Source organism: Kogia breviceps, chromosome 2, assembly GCF_026419965.1.
Source record: "Kogia breviceps isolate mKogBre1 chromosome 2, mKogBre1 haplotype 1, whole genome shotgun sequence".
Classification (NCBI taxonomy): domain Eukaryota; kingdom Metazoa; phylum Chordata; class Mammalia; order Artiodactyla; family Physeteridae; genus Kogia; species Kogia breviceps.
The window spans coordinates 19,470,505-19,492,677 of NC_081311.1; the positions used below are offsets into that span (position 1 = coordinate 19,470,505).

The window sequence follows — 22,173 nt, forward strand, 5'->3', positions numbered from 1 at the left end:
ATGGCTTGTTGAATTGCAGGCAAAAATCTATAAGAGATTTTTTTCTGACAGATGGTAATGGCGTATAAACACATCATACTTCATTTTGATTGCTTTTAACAGAAAATGCAAATAGTATATGGAAGGAGCTCATTGGTCAAATATCTTTCCTATTCCCCAAAGTAAAATGACCACACACAGACACACACAGACACACACACCCACACACCTCTTCCCCATGCTCCCCTCTCAGACTCTATCTGAAAACATTTTCAAAGTTCTCTAGCCGTAAACCACCTCACCATCAGTGGATTAGCAAAAGTAATTGGTATTTTAAATTAATCTGCTTATCCTCCACGATGGCTTTGCTGCCATACCAAAAAAAGAGAAGGAAGTTTTCCCTCTGCTTAAAAATGACAACACCTTAAAAGGGGTTCAGGACAACAGGAGTTGAATTCGCGTAAAAGTGCAAAGAGAAATGACACAACCTGTAACAACTGTCAATGTTTTTTAGCATAAAATCACTATTTTAAAAAATTGCTTTTTGTGAATTCCCTGGCGGTCCAGTGGTTAGGACCTCTTTCACTGTCGAGGGCTCGGGTTCAATCCCTGGTCTGGATCTAAGAGCCCGCAAACCTCTCGGCACGGCCAAAAAAAAGAAAGAAAAATAAAAATCACTTTTCAAACAAACAAACAAGGGCCAGGATTTGGGGCTTCCCTGGTGGCGCAGTGGTTGAGAATCCGCCTGCCGATTCAGGGGACACGGGTTCGTGCCCCGGTCCGGGAAGATCCCACATACCGCGGAGCGGCTGGGCCCGTGAGCCATGGCCGCTGAGCCTGCGCGTCCGGAGCCTGTGCTCCGCAACGGAAGAGGCCACAGCAGTGAGAGGCCCGCATACCCACCCTCCCCAAAATAAAAGATTTCAAAGAGAATTTAAGAGGGTTTCTGAAAGTTTTCCCTAGCACTCTCAGCACTCATCATGAATTCTCCGGACAGGAATGACACTTGTTAAGTTTTTTTCCCTCTCCCTCCCTCCACCTGTCGTCCCAAGTCTCTGTTGGTATGCAGGGGCCCATCACACTTTCTTCTTGAACGACAAAGTCTCCCCTGCAATCCCTTGTCTCCCCTTCCACCCAAGTGGCTGCTTCTAAATTGGGGCCCCTAGAAAAATATGTACCAATCAGGGGCTACGTGATAGCTAAGCATCACAGAATGGCCGTAGGTTGGCTGGTGGGTTTTTCCTTTTTTTTTTTTTTTTTTCAGTATAATGACTAGCTCCTCCTTGACCTTCCCTAATAACTTTCAGTGGAGTTGGGATGGGCAAAGACAGGCAAACTCAGATAGCTGGAGATCAGCAAGGTGCCCCTAATTTCCCTTTGGGCCTCCCCCTGTAGGTAGACCCAGCCACAGCTCCGGAATTCCAGGCGGAATGCTTGGCATAAGTAAGTAATTGAGTTAAGGGAGATCTAAAGAAAGACTTCACGTTCACATTCATATGCTAAACTTGGTTAAAAATAGGCTCAAGAAGGACCTGACTTCACTTTTAATTTTAGCCTGGTGATGAACATGCCCTAAAGACAGAAAGTCACCAGGCATTTTCCTGAGGGCAGCGATCTTCATGTTTTTATAAAAAGGAAGTGCAGCATGTTCTATTAATAAAAGTGCTGTAGCCTCAGTTAAATCTAGACAGTTCGTAAATCAGGGCTCCCTCTGGCTGAGCTTCCCCAGGCCAGCAGCTCCATCACACCCAAGCCCCCAGCAAGGGGGCCGGTCACATGCAGCGGGGGGGAAAGTGAGCTCGACACCCAGGGATCAGAGACCACACTCGATCAAAGACCACAAGGTATGGCTCCTGGACACTTCACAGGGGACCAAGTGCCTCAACCAAGAGCATTCGCCAGGAACTCCTTTATTTTATTTTTTTTTAATTTTATTATTTATTTTTAATACTTTTTTTACCTCCATTCTTTAATTTTATTTTTTTTAAATCTTTATTGGAGTATAACTGTTTTACAATAGTGTGTTAGTTTCTCCTTTACAACAAAGTGCATCAGTTATACATATACATATGTTCCCGTATCTCTTCCCTCTTGCGTCACCCTCCCTCTCACCCTCCCTATCCCACCCCTCTAAGTGGTCACAAAGCACAGAGGTGATCTCCCTGTGCTATGCGGCTGCTTCCCACTAGCTATCTATTTTACATTTGGTAGTGTATATATGTCCCTGCCACTCTCTCACTTCGTCACATCTTACCCTTCCCCCTCCCCATATCCTCAAGTCCATGCTCTAGTAGGTCTGTGTTTTATTCCTGTCCTATCACTAATCTCTTCATGACATTTTTTTTCTTAGATTCCATATATATGCATTAGCATACGGTATTTGTTTTTCTCCTTCTGACTTACTTCACTCTGTATGACAGACTCCAGGTCTATCCACCTCATTACAAATAACTCAGTTTCATTTCTTTTTATGGCTGAGTAATATTCCATTGTATATATGTGCCACATCTTCTTTATCCATTCATCAGTTGATGGACACTTAGGTAGCTTCCATGTCCCAGGAACTCTTTCAAAGGGCTCCTGAAAAGATCCTCATTGCCAGGATGGAGCCCAGTGTGTTATGAGATTTAGTGAGGCAAGGGGGACAGGTTGTGATTGTAGGAGGTGCACAGGGTAGAAGGTAGAGAAAATGTGATGCTTCCTTCAGAAAGGACAAGCAACTTCACCTTTTCCTTCCAATCTCAAAGATGGCAAAGTTAAAACTGGCCTCTGGCTATCCAGCTGGACCTTTTGATGGACCCACGGAAGAAGGATCCTCTCCAGCTGCCCTTGGCTATCAAGCCGCATAACAAAATAAAGTGTGGCCAGGTGGGAAAATTACCACCCCTAGAGCACTGAGCCTCCTCACCCAGGCTAATTGGTAATTCCAAACTTGGGCAAGGCTGCCCCAGGTCCTGGACAAAGTGCTAGGGCTGGGGGGTTGTGTGTGCGTCCAGGTCACAAGGCACTTCCAAACACACAATCCCCAGCCCAGCTTAAGGGTTCTTAGGATCTCAGTGAATTGCTCTTCTGCTTTCTTGTCTGAATAAACATTTGAGGCCTTACAAACTCACATAATCCTCCCAAAAACCAGATGAGATTGGTTGAAGAAACCGAGGCACAGAACAGTAAGGTCACACAGTTAGTAAGGGATGGGCCATGCTTTAACCAGGTCTCTCTCAATCCAAAACCCAGGGTGATGCAACAGGAAAGGCCCAACAAAGTCAAGGTGGAAGGTATGCAATCTTTTTCCACCTTCTTGCCTTTCACTTGGGTAAATTTCCCTCCCTCAAAGGAAGACAGCTCTAATGTTTCGGTTCTGATTTTTGGTTCTTATTTTGCTTTTGCCCCCATTTTTCCACGTTTATATTTCGGCCACTTGTAAAATCCTACAAACCCTCAATCTAAACAATGCCATGATAGCCTGAGCCATAGAAGGTCATACATACAGGGAAAAATGGAGAGACCGTGATTTGAGCTTTGTGGCCAGACAGATGTGAGTTCACATCCCAGCCTTTCTTCTTGCTAGCCAAGTGACTTCAACAAGGGTATACTCCACAGCCCCAAATTAAATTCAGGAGCAGATGAAATCAGAATTGGCCAAATGACTGAGCTGGTAGCTTTTTTTTTTAACTTTTATTATGGAAATTTTCTAACTATACAAAGGTAGAGAAAACAGTACAATGAAGTCCCATGTACCCATCACCCAGCTTCAACAATTACTAACTTTTGGTCCGCCTTGTTTATTACTCTGTACCCCTACCCATTCCCACCCTCCACACTATTATTTTGAAGCCAATTCCAGATACATCATTTCATCTATAAATACCTTGGTATCTAGCTCTAAAATATAATATCATTTCAATTTTAACATAATTTCAGTATCTTTATCACAACTATAAATAAATAAATAATTCTTTAGCATCAATATCCAGTCTGTTCAAACGTCCTAAGTGATTTTTGTTTTGGATACTACTTTATTCATATGTGCATACTACACTTAATTTCTACCCCATAGCAAGCACCAGCCAGAATGAAAAACTGTAGAAATCAAAGTCAATTCTATCACCTGTAAAAATAAAGGCCTTTATTTAATCAAACCTAACCAGTAGCTTTCATGGGAGCTTTTGATACTTTAGAATTTTTACCTTTAGATCTTGTGTTTCTCTGCTATAGCAATTTTTAAAATATTTATTTAACACCTACTATGTGTTAGGTATTCTAGACCTGTGGCATAGTTTGTTTTTTAATAGTTGGTTTGTTACAGCTAAGATCCAAAGATCATAGGCCCCATAGATAAAACCACCTGCATTTCTTACTCTTGTAATTTATTTGTTGAAGAAAACAGGTCTCCTGGCCTGAAGAATGTCCACGTTCCAATTGGTGGATTTTTACCTCCGTGGTGTTGTTTTAACATGTTCCTCTGTCCCCCTATTTCCTATAAACAGATAGTTAGATCTCAAGCCTGGCGTAGATTCAGGTTCTATTTTTGATGGCGCTGTGTACTTCCTGCTCCATCAGTAGGCACATGATGCCTGAAAGTCTGTCTTTTTTGTGACATTAAGATTGATCAGTAGCTTTAAATGTCATCATCCTGATCCACCCATTATAAAGTTTCCCATCAGCTTCACCTAATGTTTTAGCAGCCAGTTAATAACCATGTTCTCTAAATTCATTATTTCACCAGGGGTTACAAAATAGTGATGCTCCAATTCTATAATTCCTTTTGCATTTATTAGATAGAATTCTTCTACAAAAAAGAACTTTTCCTCATCTACACTTTGGATACCCTAAGGTAACCAATCAGAAAGGACAGAAGGAATGTCTGATTCTTTCCCTTTCTTGGCCAGTGTTCAGAATGAGTTGGTTTCCCAACCTTCTCCAGTGAAAAATCATTGAATTTTTAACTCATGAATTTTACACTTTGGAACATGTTTGGTATATGTGAATCCACTTATAGTTATTCTTTTTAATGCTCAAATTATTCCATATTTGGGCACCAGGAGGCCCTTCAACTTGTCTCCAAAGTCCTTTTGACATGACACAAGTGGTCTTTTGATAGCTTCTTTGCTTTCTGATGCAAGATATGCCAACTCATTTTGTACATTTCCTGTTCCAGACCTGGAATCAGCCATTTTTCTCAGGATTCTTAGTCCCTTTTAGTGGGGAACTGTATTTAGAGGCCACAATCCGGATGTTACAGGTGCTCATTGCTACTGAGTTGGTCCTTATTTCTAGGCTTTTCAGTGGACAAACTTAGGAAATACTTTTTCATTTGTTAAAGGGAAAAATACATCAGGAGTTCATACCAAAATTTTCAATTTAAATTTAAGATTGCAGGATTTTTTTTTTTTTTTTTTTTTTTTTTTTTTTTGGGTATGCGGGCCTCTCACTGCCGTGGCCTCTCCCGTTGCGGAGCACAGGCTCCGGACGCGCAGGCCCAGCGGCCACGGCCCACGGGCCCAGCCGCTCCACGGCACGCGGGATCCTCCCGGACCAGGGCACGAACCCGCGTCCCCTATATCGGCAGGCGGACTCTCAACCACTGCGCCACCAGGGAAGCCCAGATTGCAGGATTTTTACTTAACATCTTTGATTATAAAATTGCTGTCTCTTTTCTATTATGCTAAAAATATTGCTTTCTGATTATTTTAACATAATTACTATACATACACACACACACACACACACACATATAAGTGATCGATTCCAAATGGTAATACCAATATTATTACTAACAGTATTACTGAAAACAGCTTAAGATTTATGTGAATTTGTTTTGCCCTTAAGATATCTTCCACTAGAGATGTATAATCAAATTACTGTGTTTTAAAGCTGTGTGGAATAATTATTTGTGTGATTAAGCTACCAACTTGACACATAAATTTATTTCATTTTAATCTTGATTTGGGGGGGTTATTTTTTCTATTTTAATTAAATTTTGTTTATAGTTAAGGAAAACATCTATAGGGTTCCAAAGTCAAATCTATAAAACAAAACACATTTTAAGAAGTCTAGATTCTATCCCTGACCCATCCATCCATTTCCTCCCTCCCTCTATTTTATTGGTTTACTCTTTCATTTCTTTTAATTACAAGCAAATATATATGTATTTCTCAGATAAAAGGTAACCTGCTATCTATTATTTCTGCACCCTGCTTTTTACACTTAACAATATACCCAGGAGATCATCCCACAGCTGTAGCTGGATACAGAGATCATTCTCCTTCCTTTCTATAGCTCTATAGAAACCCACTGTATGGGGCTTCCCTGGTGGAGCAGTGGTTGAGCGTCTGCCTGCCGATGCAGAGGACACGGGTTCGTAGCCCGGTCCGGGAAGATCCCACATGCCGTGGAGCGGCTGGGCCCGTGAGCCATGGCCGCTGAGCCTGCGCGTCCGGAGCCTGTGCTCTGCAACGGAAGAGGCCACAACAGAGAGGCCCACGTACCGCAAAAAAAAAAAAAAACAAAAAAACTCCACTGTATGGATGTTCCATAGCTGACTTAACCCATTCCCTATTGATGGACATTTGGGTTGTTTCCAGTCTTCTGCTATTACAAATAATGCCACCACAGAAAGCCTTCTGCATACGTCTTTTCCTATTTTTGCCTGTGTATTTTGGGGATAGATCCTATAAACAGGATTGTGTGGTCAAAAGAAAATGTACATGTAATTTTGCTAAATATTGCCAAATTCCCCTCCTTAGCAGTGGTACCATTTTTATATACCCACCATAAGGTGATAATTTTTACATGCTGACTTTAATATTTTTTAAAAAATCTCTGAAATCTCAGGGGACTTAATTTAAAATCCCTGAAAGGGGTTTTAATGAAGCCCATCTATTTCAATTCTCCACATTCTGGACAAAGGAAATTTCCTTTGAGAAAGGGCAATGACATGCTCAAGGAACTAACTGCCTTCACCCCTTGCCTTTCTGACTTAAATACACAGTTTACACATAATTCTTTCTATGTCAGAGAAGTTAGGCACAGTATTAAATATTCGGATTGAAAATATCATAGGTTAGTTTAGGTCTTTGTGAACTACACGTAGTGCCCTGAACTGAAAACTCAAAGTTCATGGGTGGGGAGCAGGGGGCTTCTCAGTGCTCTCTCCTTTCCTGGTCTCCTTCCCTCCTTTTAACAAATCACAGATTTGATGAGGATTGCGATGGTACCACAGGCGGGTGCTGGCTCCTATCCGCACCCACACCACTGAAGATCATCTCCCCTGAGCACCCCTTTCCCTACAGTATCCTCCCAGCGTCTGAGATTAGGCACTTATCTCATTCACTCCTCACAATAACACTATGAGGTGGATGCCCTATCAGCCCCATTTCACACCTGAAGAAATGAAAGAGCAGAGAGGTTAAGTAATTTGTTCAAGGTCACACAGCTAGCAAGCAAGTAGGGAGCCAGGATGCATACCAGGCATTCCAACTCCAATACCTACCTTTAACGGTTGTGCTGCAGTGCTTCTATGTTTCAGACCCTCATCACCTGTCGTCCAACTAGTGCAGGGGCCTCCCAACTGACATTCCCCATCTCTACGGGCACGCCTACACACACACACACACACACACACACACACACACAACTCTGCCAATTATCCTCCCTTCTCCAATACCCATGTAATCTTTCCAGAACACCAATCGCATTACATCAGACCCCTGCTTACAAATGACTACTCAAAAGATAACATCCAAACTCCTTACCTTGAGAAACACAGTTCTGTATCACCAGCACCCTGCCTTTTTTTACATCCTCAGCTCTCTCCATTCCCAGCCACTCCATCCCATAGCCGTGCCCATTAGTTAAAAATACACTCTGACCTCCAGTCAAGTGGAATTACGCTGAGGCTCCCAGTTCACCACGTTTTTTCCCATCTCTGAAAATGCATCTCTTCTCCCACCTCCATCTAGACCCCACCCTCCCCCATCCACTTGACAAGCCCTTAGGCACAGACTCAGAATCAGCTCAGGATGACCTCCTCAGACATCTGGGCTGGTCCTTCCTGGACCCTCCTCCTCCACCCTCCATCCCCCCCGCACTACAGTACCTGCTACAATGAAGTCTCACTCTCACACCCTCTACCCACTCAACCCTCTTCTCCACCTGCACTCAGAGGTAATCATTTTATCAGGTCTTCTTTTTGTTTATTCTTCCAGTAATTTTTATGCAACAAAGGAAGATGTGAATATATATTTATATTTTTAAGAATATGTAAATGTTATACATAATATATACATATATTTTACATAATAATATTATATATGTTCCTATTCTCCCCTTTTCTTACACAAAAGCTAGCCAACTATGCACACTTCCTGCACCCTGCTTTTTTCTCTTGATATATCTTCAGGATTTCTCTGGTACAGCATACAGAGATGACCCTTACAGTGCAGGAGGTTACAGCCATATTTATTTATTAATCCCCTGTTGCTGGACATGGGATAGAGTACATCCCCGTTTCAAGGGACTGAGCGAGACCTGGCCCTGTTGCTCTTCGTCCAACATCAAGATTCCACCAAGCGCACAGCTCTGATCTCTGCCAAAGAGAGCCCAATGGGCCTGGCCACTGCTGGAGCCAAGCCATGATAAGAGCACCAACTCATGATGCCAGGTCCAGGGGGAGGAGCCCAGGTTCTGCACCTTCTCTTACTTCCAAGAACCACACAGGAGCAGAGGTTATGATCCTCTAACTTCTTGCCCCTTCATTTCAGTTTCCTGAATCACAAAACTCAGATCCTGCAGCCCCCAGAGTTCACATCCTAGGTGGGCTCAGACAGGAAACAGATGTCACCATGTGTCAATGACTAAGCTTGGCATTTCATCTAGTCATTCAACAAATATTTGGTGAGCTGCTTCTAGGAACCAGGTATTGTTCTTGGGGGCTGGGGGTGTAAATCACTGGATAAAACTCCCCAGCATAGGCAGGATGGGAGGAAATGTAATAGACAATAAAAACATAATAAATAAGTAAAATAAGTAAATGATAGTTTGTTTGAAGATAACAAGTGCTATGGAAAAAAACAGAACAAAGTAAGGGAGTTTGGACTGGAAGATGCAGGATGCAATTTAAATAGGGTGGTCAGAGTGGATCTCAGTGGCAAATCATGGCACATAACTTATTTTCTGGGCAACTCCTTTTTGCAGCTGCCACGGGTCAACTGTCATTACCATTGCCACAATTAAACTGTTGTTATCACAATGTCAAGGTAATAATAAAGTATCCGAATGCTGCAGTTGTCTTGAGTTGTGTTGTTCTAGAAATTGCTTGAAATAAGTAGAGTGTTCACGTAGGGCTTAAAAACCATTTTTTGTCATCAGAATTTCTGCTTGTTGAAAACTTTGATGCCATGGGGCTTAAGGGGTGTTCCAGGTGGTCATGTCCACCATCTCCCCTATTTGAACTGAATCTCACAAAAGAAATTCAGCCTGGAGACTGCCTGTACCTTTAAAAGCACAATTAGGCCCCTGGCTGGAGATGGCCGAGTGAGACAGAAAGCCAGGTTACATACGCTATGACAAACATGTATTCAGCATGTCCTTCCTATATTCCTGTCCCTGTGTCATGTCGCTGACTGTTACACTCAACCCCACGTCCTGTATGAAGCCCACACTCTCTCAGAAGCCCTGCACCTCGGCTCACGTGTGCCTTGAAGGTGGAGCCCAGACCAGAGCCTGGGCTTCTTGCTGCCTGAGTTTGTGGCTCCCTCACACACCACCACTTATCCCACCTCGCCAAACAAAGGCAGACTAGTTGTGTCTCTCTAGCCCTTTCAGGCTGGCAGCCCAAACAAAGTTGGAGAAAACCAAGCTTTGGTCTCACATCAGTTCTCAGCCATCAGACCCTCCTGTGATGAGTGGATTTTCTCATCACAAAGTCACTGAGATCAAAAGTTAGGTTGCAGGTAACTTGCTCCTTCTCTCAGGTGTTCAACAAACTATGTGCCAGGGACCCTGCCAGGTGCTGAGGACACCAAGATGAACAACAGTGGCCCTGCCTGCAAGGACGTGGCAGGGCCTTTAGAGGAGATCCACAAGAGGTGAGCACGGGGTAAATGCTACAGTGGAGGCCATGGAGCATGATAGGAAACAGGCACCCAACGCCCCCTTCCTGCCTGGGGCCAGGGAAATCTCCCTAGAAGAGGGGAGTCAGCAGAATCCATGAAGACAAAAGGCATGTTCCAGTTGAGGACAGAGAAGGTGGTTCAGGTGGGCGAAGCAGGAGGGCAGCCAAGACAGCACAGCAAGTCCAGACTGGAGAACTAGTGGGGGCGGGGCCAGAAGAACAGCAAGTCCAGACTGGAGAGCTAGTGGGGGCGGAGCCAGAAGAACAGCAAGTCCAGACTGGAGAGCTAGTGGGGGTGGGGCCAGAAGAGGATTCTCAGCATCTGAATCTTGAGCTACAGGCAATGAGAAGGTACCACAGGGCTGTAAGTAAGCAGATGACAAGGCGAAGGCTGTGCTGGTATGGAGAAAAGAACAGTCTGAGGACAGGCTCCATTGGAGGCAGGGGAGAAGCTGAGAGGCCTGAGGCTGCGGCAGTGGGCCCGAAATGTGGGTAGGGAGTTCTGAAGGAAGGGGGCAGCGCAAGTTGGAATGGGTCAGAGGGCCTGGCTCTGAGCCTGGGCTCTCCAGTCGCTGGCTTGAGGACCCTGAGCTACTAGTACTTATTTAATCCCTACCTACTTCACAGGGTTGTTGGAGGATTAACAGTGCCTTGTGAACTGTACAGCATGGCGGGAAAGCAGTGCTGTCCACTCACCCCCTGCACTGTTGCATCTGTAGACCCCTCGTCTCTAGAAGACTTTAAAGTTACCCTCACAGGCACATATGTTTTCTCTGCTCACTTAACTTCTCTGACAGCTGAGTGGTCTTTGGTAAATCTGGTCTTCCTTCTGGACTTGGCTTCCTTTTCTACAAAACAAGATCATTGAATTAGAGGATCTCTAGGGTGCCTTTCAGCTTGAAGTTTTGTTTTCTTATCCATCTTGTATCCCAATTTCCACGGTAATAATTAGTTGTCAAATGAAAAATTATTGAAGGAAGAGTCACCAATAGAAGGAAAATAAACGAAGCTAATGAGTAACTGACACTGAAAACTTAGATGATAAAGTGTGTGTTCTTTAAAAGCCTTGAAAGCTCATATTAATAAGTTCCATTCAAAGACACAGTCATAAAAATTCAAAGGTGTTTTCAACCAAAAAAAAAAAAAAAAAAAGATTCTTGGGCGCCTGGCGGTCGGGAGGCAGGGGCCACGAAAAAAAAAAAAAATTCTTACGTATAACATCTGTGCTCCCAAAAGGTTAAATTATCATTGGCCTAGATATTTACCCAAGAAAACTAAAAGACATGTCCACTTTAAAACTTGCAAAGGAATATTCATATAGCTTTATTTGTAATAGCCAAAAAATTAGAAACATCCCAAATGTCCATCGACAGGTGAGTGGATAAATAATTTATGACATATCCATAAAATAGAATACCACTCAGCAATAAAAAAGGACCAAACTTTTGATATATGCAAAAGAACAGATGAACCTTAAAATCGTATGCAGAAAAAAAACCCACAGGGAGAAAGTACTTGCAAATCATCTATCTGATAAGGGTCTTGTATCCAGAATTTATAAAGGACACACAATTTCACATCAAAAAGATAAACATCTTGGGCTTCCCTGTTGGTGCGGTGGTTGAGGGTCTGCCTGCCGATGCAGGGGACATGGGTTCGTGCCCCGGTCCGGGAGGATGCCACATGCCGCGGAGCAGCTGGGCCCGTGAGCCATGGCCGCTGCGCCTGCGCGTCCGGAGCCGGTGCTCCGCAACAGGAGAGGCCGCAACAGGGAAAGGTCCGCGTACCGCAAAAAAAAAATAAAAAATAAAAAAAATAAACATCTCAGTTTAAAAAAAGACAAAGGACTTGAACAGACATTTCTCTAAAGAAGATATAAATACAACAAGCACATGAAAAGATGCTCAACATCATTAGTCATTAGGGAAATGCAAATCAAAACCACCATGAGATACTACTTCATACCCACTAGGATGGCCATAATTATAAAAAAAAAAACCAGAAAATAACAAGTGTTGGCAAGGTTGTGGAGAAACTGGAACCCTCATTCACTGCTGGTGGGAATGTAAAATGGTGCAGCCACTTGGAAAACAGTTTGGAAGCTCCTCAATAAATTAAACAGAGAATTACTATATGACTCAGCAACTCCACTTCAAGATACATACCCAAAAGAATTGGAAACAGATGTTCAAGCAAACATTTGCACACAAAATTCATAGCAGCATTACTCATCATAGTCAAAAGATGGAAACAGCCCAACTCCATCAACTGATGGATGGAAAAACAAAACACTGTCTATCCATACAATGGAATTTTACTCAGCAATAAAAAGGAATGAAGTACTGATACATGTTACAACATGGATGAACCTTGAAAACATTATGCTAAGTGAAAGAAAGCCTGATACAAAAGGCCACATATTGTATTATTTCATTTATATGAACTGTCTAGAATAGGCAAGTCCATAGAGACAGTCAAAAGCAGATTAGTGGTTGCCAAAGGCCTGGGAGACGAGGGAATGGGAAATAACTGCTTAATGGAGACAGGGCTTCCCTTCGGGGTGATGCAAATGTTCTGGAACTAGATAGTAGTAGCTGTTAAACAACATTGTGAATGTACTTGAAACCACTAAATTACACTTTAAAATAGTGAAAATGGTTAATGTTACACGTATTTTATCACAGTTTTAAAAAATATTATTTCCCCAGAAATCATTATGCTGAGTGAAAGAGCCAGGCAACAAAAGGAGTGCATACTGTGATTTCATTTGTATGAAATTCTAGAAAATGCAAACTCATCTATAGTGCTAGAAAGCAGGTCACTAGTAGCTTGAGAGGAAGGGGCTTAAGGGAAACAGAGAAGGATAAATTATAAAAGGCATGAAGAAACTCTTACTATCTTTATTGTTTGATTGATGCTTTAAAGATGTACAGCTTAGTGTACTTCCATTATACCTCTGTAAAATTGAAAAAAAAAAAGACCAAAAAATTATCACTGGACTTCTAAATTCTTAGACTTATTAAATTTCTAAATACACTGAGGACTCACTGTTTAAAGGATCTTTGCTATAACCACCCCCCCCCTTTTTTTTTTCTGTACGCAGGCCTCTCACTGCTGTGGCCTTTCCCGTTGCGGAGCACAGGCTCCGGACGCGCAGGCTCAGCGGCCATGGCTCACGGGCCCAGCCGCTCCGCGGCATGTGGGATCCTCCCGGACCGGGGCACTAACCCGCGTTCCCCCTGCATCGGCAGGCGGACTCCCAACCACTGCGCCACCAGGGAAGCCCTATAACCCCTTTTGAAGGTCAAAAGCAAACAGTCTTTCCCTGATTTATTGATTCTATTAACTCTGCTTTTTACATTCAACGGTTTCTTAAAGCAAAAGAACACCTGTAACAATGTCTGCTAAAACCATTCAAGAGTATGTCTGGTGGAGACTAAGCGAGCTTGATGTGGCCATGTTTCAAGTCAAATTCTTTTTGCTATTAATAGGAGCCTAGGACACTTTAATCACCGCTGAATCCTGGTTTTTTGAACTGGTTCAAAAATGGTCTGGCAGAGGCTCACTTTGCAAATCAAATGATCATATGTTATTATTTTAGCACATTCTGAGTGATTAGTGTTTATATACTCTCCATAAGCATCAAATTCAGATCTTGCCTAACATGTATAACAAGCAGAATAAGACAGTGAATCAAATGCCAGAGTCAGATTTGCTCATGGAATTTAAATTGGGATGAGGATTTCAAAATCAAAAAGGAATACTTAAAGCTACAAGAAACGGAAAAGGGGGGTTTTTAATTGGACTGCTTAGTTTGTCTCAAATTAAATTTGGCCTAGTTTCAAATTTATTTCAGCAGTCTTTTCCATAATATTTTCTTTGCAAATGATGGGTTTTCTATAAATTATTTTGAGGATGTAGATATTTACATAGAGATGACATGAACCTGTATTATATAACAACATCCCCCTATCCCAGCCCCACCCCACCAGTTCTTTCATAAATACTATTTTTCTTAGCTTTGTTGAGTCCTTTTAAGTTTGTGACTTGATTTCTTCATCTGTAAAATGGGGAGAGTAACAGCACTAGCCTCACAGGATTATTGTTGGATTAAATGATTAAATGGATTATACATATATAAAGTGCTTAGACTAGTAGCTGACACACAGGAATCACTCAATAAATGTTAGTTGTTATTCATGTTATTATTACTATTCCCTTTTACAGATGAGAACATTGAGGCTCAGGGTTAGTGGTGGCAAAGCTGAATGTAGAACATACAGCATGCCTGCTCCTGATTCTTTTCATTACTCCACACCACTTTCCCCACCCATACATATTTTGTGCATGAAAATAAGAGTACTAATCTGGAAAAGGCAAAAATAGCTGAGTAATTTAAGTCTGAAAAGCACGAACAAACTGGTAGTCACAGACCAGCTCAAGGACTCATCCAGTTTAGGTTCCAGGGCAAGTCATCAGTCATTTTTAAAATCGTCTTCACATAGTGATTTCAAAAAGGGGGATAAAAGGTTTCTGCAAAGAGTCAACAGAGCTTTGAGGATGCCCCCAAAATTGTGCGAGCTAGCAAAAATTACATACTGCCCATTCACTGCCTTCAGCATTAAAACAGATTTATATATTCACTTTGTATGGACATTAAAAAGTACTGCAGCCTGGGATAGAATGAATATCTACTGGAGGGGTTAAATGGAAAGTGGCAGGCCCATCAATTAAGTTCCTATCGAGTCAAGATGAGAAAAAGCCAGATGATCCAAATTATATCTACGGGCTGGTACAACACATATTTTCAAGGCTGTCTGATTCAACCTGCATATCTAAACTAATCCATTCTAAAGTGATAGGTAGGGGGCTTCCCTGGTGGCGCAGTGGTTGAGAGTCCGCCTGCCGATGCAGGGGACGCGGGTTCGTGCCCCGGTCCGGGAAGATCCCACATGCCGCGGAGCGGCTGGGCCCGTGAGCCGTGGCCGCTGAGCCTGTGCGTCCGGAGCCTGTGCTCCGCAACGGGAGAGGCCACAACAGTGAGAGGCCCGCGTACCGCAAAAAAAATAAATAAATAAATAAAAATAAATAAAGTGATAGGTAGTTATTGTTCCAGGTCCACATATTTCATTGAGGAGTTTTTTTAAAAAAATATGGTCAAATTAAAAGATAACACCACTAGCTGAAAGTTTGTTGGGAAACAGGATATTCAGAGGGTCTCGGGGTATCACTCCCAAAGACAACTTACTAATCACAAAGAGAAAAATGTCCCGTAGTGATAGAGAGATCTGGCGGTGACCACGTTAAACAAGGGATCAAACTTAGCGGAACACACATTACCCATTGTATGTGGATCCTTGCCAAAGTGCTGAACCTGAATCTGGTCATGAGGAAACAACAGACACAACCAGATCGTGGTTCATTCTACAAGACAACTAGCATGGAATCTTTGGTCACGAAGAGCAGAAAAGAGCAGGTACACTTGCTACATTAAAAGAGACATCATAGGGCTTCCCTGGTGGCGCAGTGGTCGGGAGTCTGCCTGCTGATGCAGGGGACACGGGTTCGTGCCTCGGTCTGGGAAGATCCCACATGCCGTGGAGCGGCTGGGCCCGTGAGCCATGGCCGCTGAGCCTGTGCTCCGCAACGGGAGAGGCCACAACAGTGAGAGGCCTGCGTACCGCTAAAAAAAAAAAAGAGACATCATAGACAAACAAATGCACTGTGAACTTGAACCAGGGGGGTTTGAAATTGAAAATCGCTAGATGAGACATTTTTCTGACAACTGGAAAAAGTAAAAAAATCAAGTGTTTATTAGAAAACTAATTTAAGTAAGACTAATTTTCTTAGATATGATAGCAGAATTATGGTGATGTAATTTACTTTCAAATGCTCAGGAGAAAAATATGTGACGCTCTGCTTCTGTTTGGAAGGATGGAACAGAGCATGAGACGCCCCAGAGAGAACCAGTCTACCCCCACGTGCAGAAAGACCTTTGGGGGGAGATATGGGAGGAGATAACATACCCAAAGATGCTTTTCAAAATTCTCTTTCAGGGGCTGAGCAGACTAGAGCCAGCAGATAAAAGGTCAGTTTATGAATGTTCTCCATTTCTCTCTCTCCCATTTCCAGGCAGAAAAAAGGGCAAATAGCAGAAAACACAATAGACGGAAATATAAGGATTCTTATCCCAGCCTGCCCATTACCTTGCTGTGTGACCTCAAACAATTCTCTTGACTTCTCCCATGCTCACTTGCCTTACCTAGAAAAACAGGAGGGCTGGGCTAAAGCAGCTTTCAGATGCCTCCCAGGTCTAAAATCTAAGATGCTAATGGCTCATTCAGTCTTAAAGACAATGTGCAAAGACAATGTGCAAGGCCAACGTGAAAAGTCTATTCCTATTTTTGTTTTTAAAAATGCAAGTAGTGGGCTTCCCTGGTGGCACAGTGGTTAAGAATCCGTCTGCCAATGCAGAGGACACAGGTTCGAGCCCTGGTCTGGGAAGATCCCACATGCCACAGAGCAACTAAGCCCATGCGCCACAACTACTGAGCCTGCGCTCTAGAGCCCACGAGCCACAACTATTGAAGCCCGCACGCCTAAAGCCGATGCTCCGCAACAAGAGAAGCCACTTCAATGAGAAGCCCGTGCACCACAACGAAGAGTAGCCCCCGCTCACCGCAACTAGAGAAAGCCCGCATGCAGCAACAAAGACTCAATGCAGCCAAAAATAAATAAATAAAATAAATACATTTATATAAAAAAAGAAAGTTTTAGAAAAATAATTAGAGATTTCATTTTTAAAAAATTTAAATAAATAAAAATGCAAGTAGTTTTCTTCCTCTGATTAGAAAATTAATACACGCTCACCAAAAAAAAAAAAAAAAGTACAAAAAGAAGGGATTCCCTGGTGGCACAGTGGTTAAGAATCTTCCTGCCAATGCAGGGGGACACAAGTTCAAGCCCTGGTCCGGGAAGATCCCACATGCCACAAAGCAACTGGGCCTGTGAGCCACGACTACTGAGCCTGCGCTCTAGAGCCCACGAGCCACAACTACTGAGCCCACAAGCCACAATTACTGAAGCCCGTGTGACTAGAGCCCATGCTCTGCAACAAGAGAAGCTACCACTATGAGAAACCCCCGCTCACCCCAACTAGAGAAAAGCCCACATGCAGCAATGAAGACCCAATGAAGCCAAAAAATTAAATTAAATAATTAATTTTTTTAAAAAAACGAAAAAAAAGACAAACCACTATAATTACGCCACCTAGAGTTAGCACCACTGTTACTGTCTTTATATTTGTTCTTTAGATGCTTTTCTAGGCTTGCAGGCACTGGCACATGCTCATATACATTTTTTAAAAAACATGAGATCCCTGTATACATGCTGCTTGCAATTTTTTTTAGTTAAGAATGTTATATGGTTTATATTCCATATTAATAAATATAGAATAATGGCACCATTCTAATGGCTGAATGGTACATGATGTTATACATGCACATGATTTATTTTCTCAGTGAGAAACATCTGGGTGGTTTCTAATTTTCCGCTCTTCTAGACAATGCTGCAATAAATATCTTATGTTCATCCTCATTATGTAAAGTCTCTAAATCAAGATTTAATCACACAACGCCTCTCCCTTTTCATACAGAAAGTTAAAAAATCTCTTTTCAAGTATCAAATAAAGGTTCTCCATAACTCCAGACTATCAGCAACCCTGCCAGCCCAGGAGGATGTAGGGGCCCGAGGAGACCCGGTCTTTAGAAGGCTCTGGAAACAATATTTGGTCTCTTCGATTCAAGGAGGCCACACGGAAACCTGAGGCCCAGTTTTTGGATAACCATAATCTCTTTGCAAAGTGTTTTTTGGCCATGAGCTCTGGGTGCAGCCCACACTCTGGTAACTGAACACACAGCATCACTTACCAAGTCCTACTTGGGGCAGCTGGTAGGCTCTTAGAAACATCTGTCAGCCTACGCTTATGTTTTCTGCCTCTAAAAATAATAACGTCACCAAACACACTCCCACCTGCCTGTGTTTAATACAATCAAATTTAGACACATGAAAATTACTGGATCTGTCTCCCGAATTGAGAACAGTACTCTTTTTGCAAACTCAACTGTTCACTTTAAGATTCCAAAATAATTAACGTTCCAAAATAATTGTTTTTATTTTTTAAAGTTTGTAATAATTAGAAAACAGTATGAAACGCCCTCCTTTTCACTGACATTAGCGTCTACTTTTCCGTCTTAAAATTATGTCACTGATCCAAATATACTTTGCAAGCGTTGGAGAAAGCTTTTAATTCTCTTTTTGTGGTTATTGTTGTTTCTGTGAGGGATCAATCTCACAAACATGTACCTATGCCCTTGATTAAAATGTAACTCATTCTCCATCAGATGTGTAGGAGGCGAGCGGAGGCATTCTACAGTGATAATCACTCGGCAATATTCCCGGGGATTCACATAATTTTACTATTGGACGGAACTGACACCAATCATTTCTCCAATCTCTGGAGAAGCCGGATTAGGAAGGTTAATTGGCTTGTCCAGATCACCTACTCCCAATCCAGGGTTTCCTTTTCCTCTCTGACCCTCTTTGTCAGAAACCCAATAATTAATTTAAAACAAAGATGCTCATTTTACATTTGACAACACTGGGAAGATCCTACCTGTCATTCTATTCAATAATGAATTCAAAATAAAGCAAAAGAAGTAACTTCGTGAAATGAACACACCTTTAAAATATATATTACCTTGTCTACTCTTTCAGCATCATGACGCTGGAGGTCAGGTTGAAGGGTGGGTCCAATAAGAACCAAAAGCATATCTGGAAGACAAGTCTATAGACAAGCTGCACAACTGAAAAACATTTAAGATGTTCAGACAGCTGTGAACGGAGGTTTCTAGGTTCGGACCAGAGTAGAAGTGGCAACTGAGAACTGGTGGGTCGTCACTGTGATGGAGAGAAAGCAGGTGCAAAGAAAGGGCAGTAGTAAATGGCCCTGGTGCATCCCTGAAGCAAATACCCACATTAAAGAAGGGAAAAGTGGCGTGAAAACTATCTTCATGGGGTGAAAACCACCCCCAAACACAGGCACAACCCCGGGCCTTTTGTTTCTGAACATATGGAAAGATTTATTTGGCAAACTGGTTATTAACACATCCTCATACAACTTGCTTAACAGCTCCCTTTTTACTCATAAAGTACATTCACATCCATATGTACCATCCCACTGACAGAGCTGCTGTTAGCAAGTTGGAAAAGTTGCCTTTTAAACCATCAAGGGACTTATTTATCTTATAAAATCCAACAGGAATTGTAGGAAAGGGGAGGATGAATTAACTGGGCTGTAACTTCTGCCACTGTAAAGACTTTATCCTATAAGATGGACATACGCATTAAATCCAAAATACCCCACACTTGCTGTCTTGTAAATGTCGAAGACTGAAACCTTAGTTGGGCGGAATTTAAACAGTGACCACCGTTGAGCCAGGCAAGACACCAGCCCACCGCCAATACCCCCTTGATGGTGGCTGGAAACCATATTCACATTCCTGATGGAAAAATGTGCCTCCTCAGTTAAAGTCAGGATTTCCCAGTCTTCTCACTGGTGGGAACAAGAAATATGAGGCTTCCATAACAACACACACATCACCAAGACCCAGCCAGGTTCATTAACCAGAAAGGGAATTGCCATGTGCTCCTTTCTACAAGCCACTAATTATGGTCTTTTGCCCCGATTCTGGAATAAGGACCACTTTCTTTTCTGCAAAACTTTTCAACACGCTCTTCTAAACATAGCTACCAGTCACTCACAGCAGCTGTGGATCCACAGCAACCTCCCCTGTTAAAATACACGAAATTGTATCAGCTAGACCATCCCAAGCAAAATAATGACTGTGGCAGGAAATAAGAAATCAGATTAAGTGGGATTTTTGTGGCACAGGAGACCCCTTCAAGCTTTTGCCTAACAGGGGGACCAAGCAGGATGGAGGGAGGGGGAGCCCTACCTCTGAATTTGTCTTTGGAGTTTTAACTCCACTATCTCAAGCTTCTTCCATTCTTGCTTTCCAAGTTTAGTTCAGTCTGTTTTAATTCTATCCCTTGGTTAGATCTCAGTTCCTAACATTTTGTAGACTCTTGTTTATCAAAGCTTTGAATTGAACTATATTGGTTTGTTTACTTGAGGACTAGTTGCTGTGGGGGGGGAAAGAAATATTAGTTTAGTTGAAGAACCTACAGCCAAAAGAAAAATAAATCAGAGAGAGAGAGAGAGAGAAACTGGATGATGGGGGAATCATTTCACTGTGAGTCAATCCTGGTGGGATTATTTTCCCCCCCTGGTGACTTACATGCATAGGCAAAGAGATCTTAACAGATCAGAGTCCACATTCCAACTGACAGATATGGGCTTTTAAAATTATTAATTTGATAAACTGTTAAACTGGTAACAAAAGAATAAGTGGATAGAAGAAGAGAATGGGTAACAAAATTTGACTTTTTTTCTCCTGCAGCACTGGCATTAGAACAGCTCTGTACACCATAGGTAGAGTCATTTACTGTGACTAATGGGAATAATGTACTACATTTCATAATACTGATCTCTTTGGCAACTTGAGAAAAACTCAAAACTGGATGGCTACACTTACTATCTAAAAATACTTATCATTGGGCTTCCCTGGTGGCGCAGTGGTTGAGAGTCCGCCTGCTGATGCAGGAGACACGGGTTCGTGCCCCGGTCCGGGAGGATCCCACATGCCGCGGAGCGGCTGGGCCCATGAGCCATGACTGCAGAGCCTGCGCGTCCGGAGCCTGTGCTCCGAAACAGGAGAGGCCGCGGCAGTGAGAGGCCCGCGTACCGCAAAAAAAAAAAAAAAAAAAAAAAAAAAAAAAAGCATGAGAAACAGACTGTTACAGGTCTCTCAGCTATTATTACGGGAGGGGAAACCAGTACTTATGAGTTATCTAACAGCAAGTCTAGTCATAGATGCTATAAGTTTATGTTACAAATGTAATAAACATCTGGGTTTCTTTAAAAATAAATAAATAAATAAATAAAAATACTTATCACAACAAACCCTCAAGCAAAATTTCTTAAAAAAAAAAAAAAAAATACCCCTAATAGGCTTTCTAATGAAGCAAAGAAACTTTTCAGAATGCTAAGAAAAGAACCCACCCTCTCTCCTTCCCTGTTTTGGGTAAACGCTTCATCTTCTCAGATGTTTTCTCCTGCTGAATGCTTGTCTTACGTGCAGTTTAAGATGGTGTTTAAAATTTTCAAAATTCCTTCTAAAAGTGTATCCCTGTTTCCCCTAAAAACAGACTCAAACTAATGTTAGAAAGTGGCACTGATGTTAGAAATTCCATCCTTCTTCCAGAAAAAGACCAACTATGAGTTGAGATAATGTCCCTTTTTGGCAAATTCTTATTTCCTCTCGATTCTGGACGTAATTGTCAGCATGCCCTTCACAGTGGGTGGACATCACACACAACTTGCCTGTGTATCACTCTCTAAGAGTTACACGGAGATCCTTCCAAATGCAAAACGTCTGTAGAATTATCTGCGATCAGAGTGACTACTTGTAACATTTTCGAGACTGAATTAAGGAGCACTTCGCTCTGAAAACACAGTTGGCCAGTGTCCTAACGTGATGCAGAAGAGTATAAACTTCTGCAGTCCAAGCTGGATTTATATCTTCATAAGTCACAAACACATGCAGGTGACACTATCAAATGCTAAACCAAAACGTTTTCTATTTGCATAATTGATTTTTATTCATTTCATACCAAAATAATCTATAAAGGAAAAAATAAGTCATCTATATGCAAATTAAATATGCACCCTGATATCAAGCATTAGCCAAGAGTATTTCACTGCAAATCAAATAATTTAGGAAAATCACCTGTGTGCTCACCTCATCGATGTGTGTGCTTGTTTGGTTAATTTTCACCGTGATTAGCACCACACTTTCTAACTGCATCTGACAAATGAATTAAACACAGCACACAGAACTAATGGCTCTGTTTTCATTCTGAAGAGAGTTTTAAAACTTATAACCTAAAATTGTAATTTC

General features: G+C 42.2%; 1 protein-coding gene across 4 annotated transcripts in view; it reads right to left on the bottom strand.

Moving 5' to 3' along the window:
* The window catches only part of RBM20 (RNA binding motif protein 20), a 209,131-nt gene that overhangs the window by 182,094 nt on the left and 4,864 nt on the right, over positions 1 to 22,173 (bottom strand). The window contains exon 2 of one of the 4 annotated variants that reach the window (XM_067024694.1): positions 18,852 to 18,957. The exons of the other annotated variants lie outside the window; for them this stretch is intronic. The gene's annotated coding sequence lies outside the window, so the exon portion shown is untranslated. The remainder of the gene's footprint in view (positions 1 to 18,851; positions 18,958 to 22,173) is intronic. 4 annotated transcript variants of the gene reach the window in all.